General features: G+C 36.2%; 1 long non-coding RNA gene across 3 annotated transcripts in view; it reads left to right on the top strand.

Annotated features, from left to right (window-relative positions):
* The window catches only part of LOC117172095, a 49,521-nt gene that overhangs the window by 12,059 nt on the left and 25,147 nt on the right, over positions 1-12,315 (top strand). Inside the window, exons 4-5 of one of the 3 annotated variants that reach the window (XR_004466961.1) lie at positions 5,529-5,794; positions 5,895-10,152. This is a non-coding gene — a long non-coding RNA (uncharacterized LOC117172095). Of the gene's footprint in view, positions 1-5,528; positions 10,153-12,315 lie in introns of those variants that run through there. The other 2 variants (XR_004466962.1, XR_004466960.1) reach the window with 2 other exon arrangements.

The following is a 12,315-nucleotide window of genomic DNA, read 5'->3' as shown; positions in this document are numbered from 1 at the left end:
GTGATTTTACGACTCTCTTCCTTCCATTGACTAATAGAGAGAAAGCAAGGTCGTCTTATTGCCACTCTAAAGCAATTTAACCCAGAAGGTTTTCCCAGCCTGTGTTTATGTTTTGTAAACACTGGCGGGGAATTATTCCAGTCAACTTGCTTCAGAGTGGTTCTCAACTATGGGGCCATAACATTTTAATGAATCTTTTTAGGAAAAAATGTCTCTTTTAGGGTGTTATAAGACTGTGTATCACGAATGCGATATTTCTTTTACGATAAAATAAACTTTTAATACAGAACAGTGAAAAATTGTGATAAATACACATAATGCAATAGCACGCATAATGCACTACACATAATGCAACAGTAAATCAATTTATTCATCAAACTGTCTGAATAGTTTAAAACCCACAAAATACAATAGAAAGAAATACAATTTAATCACTTTCATCTTCATTGTCACTGCAGATTGCTTCCTCTGCCGATGAAGGTAGCACATTTGTGATTTCCAGCGAAGGTTCTTTCAACAATTCGATTGCTTCAGGCGACAATGATCTAATTTTTGTGGCTGCAGTTTCTGCAGGCTTGAAATAAGAGGATCAGAATTGATTAACATTCTACGAAAAACGTCCTCCACAGTTTTTTCTCTGCTACATTTTCGACTGAAATCCTGGCAGAACATTTTGATAAATTTATTACAAGATTCCTGGGCCTCTTCACACATTTGTCCCACAGGCAACAAGGATGTTTCAATGATATGTGACCCGTGTATCAAAATTTTATGGACACCTGTAGGCACGTTATACCATGGATATAATTCAACAAATCTGAGAGCAGTTGACAAAGCGTACTCTTCAAACTTGACAATGTTAATACCAAAGCCGCACGAAATAACCTGAAGTATTACATGAAACCTATCAATCAAATTTTGCCTACTCCGGTAATGGACGCCGAGACTTGAGAGTTTTCGAAAAAACGGCGCGCCGCATTTCCATCATTCGAGCTCCCATATCCCTGTTTTGGGACATCTACTAGGAGTCCTAATTGCTGCCGAAAACCAGTTTGAATTTTTTTTTTCGAGCTTCCATTTGAGCTTTTCCATCTTTTCGACATTGCCAACTTTTCAAATCTAACTTGTACGAAATATGCAGCAGGCACTCGAAGAAACAACATTTCATCGATGTTGTTAAACTGTTTTGATGTACATTTGCACAGAAAGCAACGTTGAGCAGAAGTTGTATTTGATAAGGAATTAAAAACTTTTCCGTCAATCATTATAAGTGCGATTTCGTAAGTAACATTTATTTGTTTACCACTGAAAATTGTTTGAAAAGGCTACACATTTTTTTCTTGATATTTTATATGATCAACTTGTGCTCTCGTTACTTCGGCAGTTTCATGCAAGGATTATAATTTTATCGGCCTGCAAAATCTAGGAGATGAGGGGCGTGGATTTTCCCACAGAATCTTGGTATTACTATCATTTTCAATCGTAAAAAGAAGCTGCAATTGTACAAGGGAAGTAACAAATATGCTGGCATCAGTTTTAGTTCCATCATCGTCATGAAACTTTTGTTTAAATGTACTCTGCCCCGAAGTACAATCACGTCCCCATTTGCAGAACAACTGAAAATTAATTTTTTTATCTGAAGCTAGAGTTTCGAGAACATTAGCTTCCACTAACAACAAACGTTCTACTATGTGATCTAATATTGATTGCAATGAAATTTCTGGGCTAGATTCGGTAACGATAACTTCCGCTGTTGAAGGATAACATATTTTTTAGCCTCTAAAACCTGATAGTAGGGGGATACAAAGTACAGTTTTTTCGAACACTGACAGATCTTGTGCCAATATACTGAGATTTAGATAAATGATTTCCAATTATGAACGCAACGCCTTCACCTGCAGAGAGAGTTTTTTCGGAATTCTGTTGAAGATATTTCTTGTAATTTGATGCTTCTGAAGGGCTTCCTGCTGTAACATCTTTCACCATTTTCGCAGCACACACGTTTCCTTTGGCCCGGAGACTCATCTGCGTAGCATAGCCTAATTCTTCGGGGGTATACTGTTCACGAATATCTTCCGTCCTTCTCCTTTTTGTCCGGTCACTTAACTCTTGAAAAGAAGATCTCGACAAGGGGCGGCCACTGCTTCCTGTTGAAAACCTTGACTCGGATTCATTATCACCCGCGACGTCCTTGTTATCGTCATTTTCAACACCAAGAAGAACCTCATTTTTAAGCCACACATCATTGTTTCTCAAAACATCTTTCTCGGTCCGATGAGAATCTTTCCATCTTTTTTTCAAATCGGAAATCGATTTTTTGAGTCGATTTTTACGCTCATCGAAATTACAGAAAGTTGCAATCAATGAAAGGAAAGCTTTTTGTAAAATTAAACGTGTCGAATATAATTTGAAACTTGTTTTTTCATTCCCACACAGTTTTGCTCAATTTATATTTAAATATTTTTGAAAAATCATTTAATATATTGGTATGATAATCTTATATTTTTGTAATACATTTTCATTGAAAACTTGCGTTTTATAAACAGATAAATATTTTGCAAACGATTATTATAACTTTTCCGCTTATTTAACAAATACATTTGGATAAAGTCGACAAAATACTTTTATATATTGAAAAAACAAAAATTTGAAATAAGGAAGTATATATTCGGTGCGCTGTACAACGGGCATTTATGGGCGTAACTGTACGTTTCATAGAAAAAAATTCCCCGAGCGCAAACCGGCAATTTCCGGCAGCTCAATTTTTGATATATTTTGCAGAAGTTCGTTATTTATTATTGAGATAAAAGAATAGGGCCCGATCTATTAAGACTTTTTTCTAAACTCTGTTTTTATCAGCGTAAGTTTATCGTCAACATTTGAAAACTGCAGTCAATTACTTTAACATATTTCATATTTATCTTTGTCAAGCACTTTGATAGTTTGTATATTTGAAAGTACTTACATTTGCGAGAACAATCCATGTTATGGCATCCAAATTGGTCTCTCTATTCAAAAACTGTGAACTTTTGAAAAACTGGTTTTATTTGCAGTGACCTGTTTGACTTTTTGACGCGTTTGACGTCTATGAAGCAGAGAGGCTGAAGTTGGTTCTAGCAACATGTGTTCTTAGCTAACAATCTTAAACGACGCTAGGGGTACCACTGCTGATACCGGAATTTTCGAATAGCAAAAAAAACTTTTTTTTCCATTATGGCAAACTTTTCATGATTTTTCACCACTTTGAGGCGAGAATGCACTCCTGTGACCGGTCACAAAGATAAAAGTTGTTTGAACTCTTACCCCTGTTCCAGGTCCCGTCGGAGCGGGAAGGCACGCCTGTGACTGGTCACATAAATAATGTTGGCCTAACCCCTATCGCTATCCAAAGTCTGGTGGTGGGCGGCAAAGCACCCCTGTGCCTGGTTACAGATATAATATTGGTCAAACATCTACCTGTACACTCGATCTTCTTTATTTATCTTATCTCCATTGGTTTCGGCTTGGCACCTGAGCACGCTCTTCGCCGCGGGAAGGTTGGAGCACTTTGAAGAGCATATTTTTTTTGTCGTTTCTTATATTTTGTAATTTTTTTCATTGATCTCGTTTATTTTTTATTTTTGTAATTTTATTATTATATAATATATTTGAATTTATTTTAATTAAAAATACTTTTTAAATTTAATGGCCGGGGTAACAGACTTCAATATTCGCGATTAGTTCCTTAAACGGATCAGCAACTATTTTCTTGAGCCGTGGTCGCCACAGAAATTCACAGGGATGATCTGCGAGATTGCTCTTGTGTACTCCTCCTCTTGAGAGAAATCGTCGCATCCATCGCCAAGAGGACTTGACGTTTAGAATGTGCGCTCCGGTATCACGAATCATGAACACCTCGGAATGATTCACAGTTTTGTGAACGAAACCGTGATCTTCGAGGTTAATATAACCCTTCCAACAATTGGTGTGGATATCCGTCCTTTCCGCTACGTGCTTTTTTATTCATTCTATATTAAAGTACCCTGATCGCTCTTATTTCTGGGATAGATTTCCAACCGATAGCATTAGGGATGTTTTCTGTGGATCATACCGAGGATCCATGATCGTTCCACTACACGCTCTTGCTCGTATTTTCGACAGCCGATCTTGCACTCATCTATTTTGACTACTTCACCGACACCTCCGATACGACCTTCCTCTTCGAATTTACTGTCAAGAGCAACCATGCAGATCTCCCTACAAAAAGAGAAGCGGTCTGCAACAGTTTCCAGCGAAATCGACTGACCTTTTACGATGCTGCTTTCCAGGATCGTTTGTTCAAAATTCAAGCCTAGAACGAAACAGTATAGAATGAGCATACAGACGCTGCGGAAATGTGGTACCTCTTATACTACATATTTTCCGCAACGGTATAAGTATGACGGTACTTGCCTGATATATGGCACAAGAACTGGCCGCAAGTTATTTCAAATTCTAAAAGAGTCATCTTCTTCTTGTGCTTTGAGCAAAATTCTTAAGTTGGAATGAGTTTGATTTGTCGCAACCACTGAAGTGTTTTTTCTCTTTTTCAGAGAATCATACTTAGACTGAAAATGTTATATGTTTCATCCATCTTCATTAGGACTCGCGAGAAGGAAACCTAAAAAATAATGAATGCACCCAAGAAACACACGCCTGTAAGTACTATGAGCGCGGACGGAGAAGAAAGACCTGTCGCTTATTGCATTGAAAGCTGTTACATTTCTTTGGATGCATTACTAATTTTCTCAAAAAAGAACGCTCTTAGAAAAAAATGTTCTAAACTATAAATGTGCATCTTATAGAGATATATAACTTTTATTGCAAATATTTTGCAAAATTTTATGTATTGGCTGAGCTCAACGCAAAAAATCTTGATTTATAAGGATTTTTTTCCATAAAAATCGATGTATCACTAATTTTCGAGAAAATTATCACTCTTACAAAAAAATGTATGTTACAAAAAATATGTATTTTGATCAGATCTATAACTTTTGTTTAAAAGATTTTGCAAAGTTTTGCATATTGGCTTAGTGAAACGCAAACAACCATTATTTTTCGGATTTTTTGATGATTTTACTATGAAAGTCGCCTTTTCGCCAATCTTAACTATCATATTCGCAATCTGCGCATCAAACAACATAAGTATACGAAGTTTGAAGAAAATCGGAGAATTCAGCTATTCGGAACTTTATCCAAAAATGTGAAGAGTATAATTCCAAAAGTATAAATTATTTGATCATCCTAGTTTTCCTTCTTATATTTATTTCCTTTCTATCCCTTTTTTCTCTGTCTCTTTATTACTGTTTTCTGTTTTTTGTATTTAACGTACCTGTTACATAAAATCTAGAAATAATGGTTACGTCTGAATACCTTAACAAATTTGAAAGCCAACACGTCCTTGCTCTTAAATGTTGTATTTTTTAATAGAAATTATATTGTTCCTATAAATATATTACCCTTATTTAGAGTTCATCTCGTGAACTTTACGGTTTTGATATTTTTTCCAGCTTCTGATTAAAAATGAAGCAGGGACTCCGCAGTAATCAATCTGTCAAGGATATTGTCTACTAATTGGACTTAGGTATCAGGGATCTTTTCATCACCAAATTCGGAGAAAAAAGTTGCCTTTGGACCGAATGCTTTCTCATGGGGCATGCTACCTGTGGATTCGCAGACGGATTGAATAAAAGAAAATATGACATGCGGTAAACGCCAGGAACGATACCACGAAAGCGTGATAGCTTTGCTGAAAAGTTGCCAGAGATTGTAGGTGGTAAGCAGAAGATTTCTATTGTGTAATTTAAACAAGTTTCGCAAACCTTTGATAATTTCGCTCATAAATTCTGATCAGTGATCCGTCTGAATTAATTTAGGGCATTGAAGACGGCACAAAAAGTGCTAATCAAAAGTAAGTGACAATGTGAGAGCATCTATATTTGCCAATGGAAGTGCCCTTAAGTATTTAGATAAACAATCCTGCAAGGATTAGCATATACTTATTTTTGGAATCAGATTAATGTAGAGGACCTACAAAGCATATTTGGAGTTTTTCAAACACTAGTAGGTGTGTCTTTATTACACATGGGTAATTTCGTTTTTACTCTCAACAGTTTTTCTCCTGGAAAGAGTCCCTAGTTTTAATCTATTTTTAAACGTCTTTTAATTCTTTCTAATTAAACTGTTTCCTTACACGCTCATAATTTTTCAAATCTACTTTATCACCACCTGTTACAGAATAATGTTTAATGACACCATCTCGTGAAATTGTTACTTTTCTAGTAAAAATAATAACTTGATCATTTTCATTAAAGACTAAGTTTTTAAAATCAGTTGCATTACTCACCAAGATAATCTATTAATTTTAAAAAAATTTTAAGTTTGGATAGGAAAAATAACTTGAGGTTCTTTTTGGTGATTAGGCTTCAATTACAATTTTTCAACGCTTTAAACAAAGAATAAAACAAAACTAAGAAAAGAAAATAGTGTAGACAGAGGCGTTAATTAATTTAGCAATCTGGTGTATACTCTGCATTCTTGTGCGAGTAGTAGAACTATAATACTTAAGGATAGGATGATAGGGCAAATAAACAGTTTGAGGAGAATCAACTCCCAAAAACTCCTGAATGCGTTCAATTTGACCTAACTGTTCATAATTGGTTAAAAAATCCGCGTATTGATTAAACAAAGCTGAATCCTTGAGAAAACGAGCATGTACTCTCCTTAAAACTAACCTATCGCTAATCAAGGAATTGCCAGTATATATCGGAGAGCCCTTCTTAAAAGGAAATCGTACCATGTACCTTTCTGGTGCTAAACGTTGACAAGTAGAAACAAAGTGATGTTTACAACTCATCTCATCAGCAGTCAACCTACTACAACCTCTAGTTCCCAGAACCTAAGCAAGTTATCGTGTAGGTCTTCCTTGGTTATGCTTTGATGAGCTGTTACTGGCTTAGACCAGCTTATGCTCGATTTAAGAACTGGCTCTAAGAGGATCCATCCAACGATGGTATCCTGTGCTGTAAGAGAGCCTAACGTTCTTTCTTTAAGCATAAATATCGGTTCGATCCTACCCATCGTTGGTTAGATTAATACTTGAACTAACTTTTTTGCGGCAACTATCATTTCACCTCCCACGCCGTAAACTAAAGCATTAACTCGTAAATACTTCGTATTTGGAATTTTTACCAATCTTTCGGATACAAAACAAAATTTCAAGATCTGATCAAGAAAAACTCTTAACGGTATGAACCCGGCCATGATGAGCTCGTACGTTTGCTACGGCGGTCGCGAGCAAAGTAGAGCGTAAAAAGTCGCGTTTATTATTCAAAAAATAAACAGTAACGTCATTGAGATTCACATTATGTGCTCTATGTATTGATAGTGAAGGGTTACCCGATATTTCTGTTATTACTACGCCCAAATTAGTAGTTCCGGTTACTGGAGAGCTGATTCCGAGGGTGTTAGCAGGAGGAAATGCCGGCGGCGCTGCAATAGAACTGGAATTATATTTAAATTTAGAGGCGCATGAATAGTCTCCAAAATTCACTAGACATAAGTTGCTGCTAGGTATAGGGGGCGGAACATCATCGTAGTTCGAATACTATAGGTCCGGTTGCTTAGCCAGTTTTTCTACAACCGACTATCTCAGGAACAATCACGAGATAAAATCCCTCGATGGCCTGGGGAGTACGCCCGCATAATCCCATATGTAGATGGGTGGAGGAGAGAGATCCCTCTCAAATGACGTCCGATACCCAGGTCCCTGTTCTTTTGGGGCAACATTGAGAAAAACTGCCAGAGAACAGTGGCCTTCTGACATGGTGAGCGTGGTTTTGCTCAACGTTCCCATTTTCGCCGAGAGTAAATAGTAGTATTGTCTAATTAACTGTCCCTGTACGAGAAGGTCGCCCATTTCGGAGAATACTCTATTCTCGAGAGCCCTTTTTTCTGGCTCTTAATATCGTATAGTAGTTTGGGCTTAGCCTCCAGGAGATTCATTTTATTTCCCTTTTTTCACTTATTTTACGTTCGACAAAGGAAAATGCGTACTGCCCTTTATTTTCCGACTCATTGATCATGTAGATTATACGTAGTTCATGCCCAATTTAAGTATGGGTGTTCCCTAACTCCATCTAGATTTGTTAATACCTGATTCATATTGTATTATATTTTAAAAGAAAGGGAAATTCATTTTCCAAATAAAAATGCATTTATTTATTAATTTATTAAGCATAATTTAATAATTTCGTTAAGTAATTAAGTGATCCTTTTAAAGGAATTATAGGCGCCAAATTTAAGTTAGACCGAACATTTTAAGTTGTTTAGATTATCATTCCGATTGAGATTTAGGAATTCGTAAACAATTTATATATGACGTAATAATTTTCAGATTTTATGATCTTCCGAACATACACACAGATGTTTATACTTAATATACAGAGAATCATTATTCTTTAATTATAGAATATTAATTTTAATCAAAGCTTCACAATTTTTAGCGCGAAATTTGAATTTAATTTAATTCTCAGGATTAATGAAGAGGTAGGTGCTGTAACGGGTTTTAGCGTTACACGTTTTATATTTTTATTTTAATTATTTCTCCCAGTTATTCGTTAAAAAGTTTAATTTTACCCTTTTTAAAAACAATTTTCAAACCAATTAATTATCATATGACACGAATCAATTCGGCATATAAATTTATTCTATTTACATGGATATTAAATGAGATTAATACGAGAGAGCAAAAAGAAGACAAATTTAAAGTGAAAAAGTAGAAATTAGCCTTTATTTATGAGTCAGAATTTATCGATTATGACTATTGCCAATAACAACTATGAAAATCTTTCACGCAAGATAATCAAATATGATTAATGCTAATTCCGAGAATTAGCAGAAAAAAAACGAACCAATTAGAATCGGCACGAATTGACGTATAAATTTGTTACTCACACGCTTTTCAGTTTTTTACTTATCAGTGTTGGAATGACTGTTCCGATGAATTAAGAGTTTAGATCAGATCGTCCAATTCACATATTCAGCCAGATGCTGGTGAGTAATACAAGAAGAGATAGTCGCCAATTCTTTCTTCTTAATAGATTTTGTGCCCATAAGAGGGTAGCTGAATCCTGCGTGGTATCGGTGTCAAAATATAAACGGAGTATGATCGTTGCGAATATGCAAATACCCGGAAATTCGCTTTTGATTATAAGTACGCAAAATGCTCCGCTTATTTCAAATATAGATCATCGAGCCAAGTTTCGACGTTTTGACAAGAGCCTCGACTTTAATTTGCGCACCCGTTGACGAGAAAATTATATTTTCTAATTCAATAAGAGCAAAAGTTTGAACTCTGTGGCCGGTTCCCAGTGCTAACAATATGATTAACTTTTCAGATAATTTTTGAAGATTAAGAGAGTCTAGTGGGAACCAAGTAGCGATCGTAGCTAGCACTGGCGTAATATCCCACGTTTTTGAATACTTGGGCCGTGAAGGTTTTAATCTATAAACGCCTTTAAAGAAACGCTGCATTTCCTTATCCGATATGCTCTCTTCCGAAACCAAAGAAATAGCTGATCTAGCAGTATTTAGCGTTGCATAAGACGCCCCATTGTCGAATTTCAGAGTAAGAAAATGCAGCACTGTTTCCATATTTTGATTACACGGATTTAGATTCTTAGCTTGACAGAAATTCCACTAATTTCTTAGAGAGCTGTCATACTGTTTTATGGTGAAGTCCGATAATGACGCTATCATGATTTCTAACGTTTCTTCCGAAAGGTTCTTCCTGCTTTCCCTGATAAGAGCCCTGCAGCCAGGGAAAGTGAGAACGCCAATGGGCGTTCTCGAGTCCTGCAAGGAGACAGAAGAAGATATGATTTAGGATTAAAAATTATAGGCTCAGATACAAGCATCGACTGAAACAGTGGAAACCACGGGTGTGAGGAACAAAAGGGAACGACTAAGATTCCATAAGCTTCATCTGTTGATATCTTTTTTAAAACTGTTAAAACCATAGAAAAGGGCGGAAAAGCGTAAAAGAATCTATTAGTCCACGAAATAGTAAATGCATCGACTGCCAGAGCCTTGGGGTCGTTTTCCCAAGAGCAATATAATCTACATTTTGAATTTGATTTGGAGGAAAATAAGTCAATTTCAGGTTTTGAGAACCTTGACACAATTCTTTGAAAAGCATAATCAGCTAACTCCCACTCCGTATCTAGATTCTTAATACGCGATAGTCTATCCGCGTTTGTATTGTCTTTCGACGCAATATAAGATGCGAAAATCCAAATTTTCCGCTTCTCACACCAGTCCCAAATCTGTCTACTTAAATTATGAAGATGTGGGTATTGAATTCCACCCATTTTATTGATATAAGCAATGGCTGTGGAATTATCAACACGGAGTAGAATTTCGCACTCGTGTAAGTCTTAAGCCAAGGTTCGCAACGCCCAGAAAACAGCTAACAATTCTAAAGAATTTATCTGAAATAATTTTTCTTTTTCATTCCAAAACCCGTGGGCTGAATCTTTTTCTGAAAAAGCACCCCAACCAGTCTTCGGTGCATCTGAAAAAATTTCCTTTATAAACTTAAACTGCCTGATTGGATTTATTGCTGTAGGCAATCTTTTTTGCCACTATTGTAAATCTGGAAAGATTGACTCAGAAATCTCCATACGCTCATTATAATTTCCATTGCCGAGAAGAAGTGCTAAAAATTTTATTCTTTCTAAACTTTTCGTATGAATCATTCCGTAAGCTATGGCCGGACAGCTTGCAACCAGACGGCCTATTATTTGCGCGAATTCTCGAATGGTACAAGATTTTCTCTTCCATAGCTTATCTATTAAAGAACTTAAGCTCTTAGGCTTTTCTGCGGGAAGTTCTATTGACAGAGTCACTGAGTTCAAAATAAACCCTAAAAATGGACATTTCTTTTCCGGTTCTAAATGGCTTTTCTTATAGTTGATTAGAAAGCCGAGTGAATCTAGTAAATTAATGGTATTTTTCACATTATTTGAACAAGCCTCAAAAGAGTTTCCTAAAAGCAAAAAATCGTCCAAATAGACTATTGACAAGAAACCTGTGCTTCTTAAAAAACTGACCACGGGTTTTAAAACCTTATTGAAAACATACGGACTAATGTTGAGGCCGAATGGTAAACAGGTGAATTCATAAAGAATTCCTTGGAAAGAAAATCTTAAAAACTTCCTGTATTCTTTTTCAATAGGTATAAGGAAATAAACATCTTTTAAATTTAAATGACACATATACCAATTCTTTTCTAAATGTTTAGAAGCTGTTCTAAGATCTTCAATTTTGAAATGTGGCACCACTATAAACTCATTAAGCTTTTTTAAATTAAATATGAAACGTTTAGTTCCATCTGGCTTATCGGCAAGAAAATAAGGTGAAAGAAATTCACCTTTTTGTGAAATACAAGGATTAATAGTTTTAAGTTTTAAGTTTGAGTAACTTAGTCATTTCTAAATTCAGAGCAGCAGCTTCTGTCTGCGTCCAATTCTGAATAAATGGTGGATAAGATTGAATTGGCTTTCTATTAAACGGAATTTTAAATTCTTTTATATAAGTTAAAACTATTTTATCGTCAGTAATTTTTTCCCAGTTTCTCACAAAATACTTTAATCTACCAGCGTTTCCTACCTCTACTTCCTATAAAAACGATTCGTTGGTTTGGAGTTCCTCGTCGAAGCTGGATAATACGGACGCCGGTGGGATGTCGGGACTGACCTCGATCTCTTCTGATTCAAAGTGTTCTGATTCGAAGGGTACAACGGAGACTTGATTCTGTTGCTCATCTGCGACGTCTTGCGATATCTCGCCGATGAGCCCTTCGCATTTAAAGAACTAGTGGTTCGCTGAAAGGGCTTACTTGGTCCGCTAGTAGATTTCATATCCTTGCCGATCTTCTCCATATCTTTTGCATCCTTGATTTTTTCGCTCAGCTTTTCTCCGAAAAGAAAAGTGTCACTTTCAGATTTATCCAGAAGTGCCTTGACTGACCTACTGAAGCCTGGCGAAATAAATGCTCGTCTTGCGATATTTTGATCATAATGCAAGCCTGTCATAAGTTTGCCTGCATCTGATAAGAGTTCCAAAAGATTAAGGGGATTCAGTTCCTCCTCTCCCAATAAAATTGAAATCGCCATACCCAAAGCCGATAATGCCGAACCTGCTAGGCGTTGTGTGTCCTGAAAATGCTCATCTCTTTTCAGCGATACCTCATTCAGTAGTGACAGTTTTATTTCAGGATTGAGCTGCGGAGGATCC

Source organism: Belonocnema kinseyi, chromosome 4 (genome assembly GCF_010883055.1).
Source record: "Belonocnema kinseyi isolate 2016_QV_RU_SX_M_011 chromosome 4, B_treatae_v1, whole genome shotgun sequence".
Lineage (NCBI taxonomy): Eukaryota > Metazoa > Arthropoda > Insecta > Hymenoptera > Cynipidae > Belonocnema > Belonocnema kinseyi.
The sequence above is the reverse complement of the archived record's forward strand: the minus strand, read 5'-3'. Positions and strand labels throughout refer to the sequence as shown.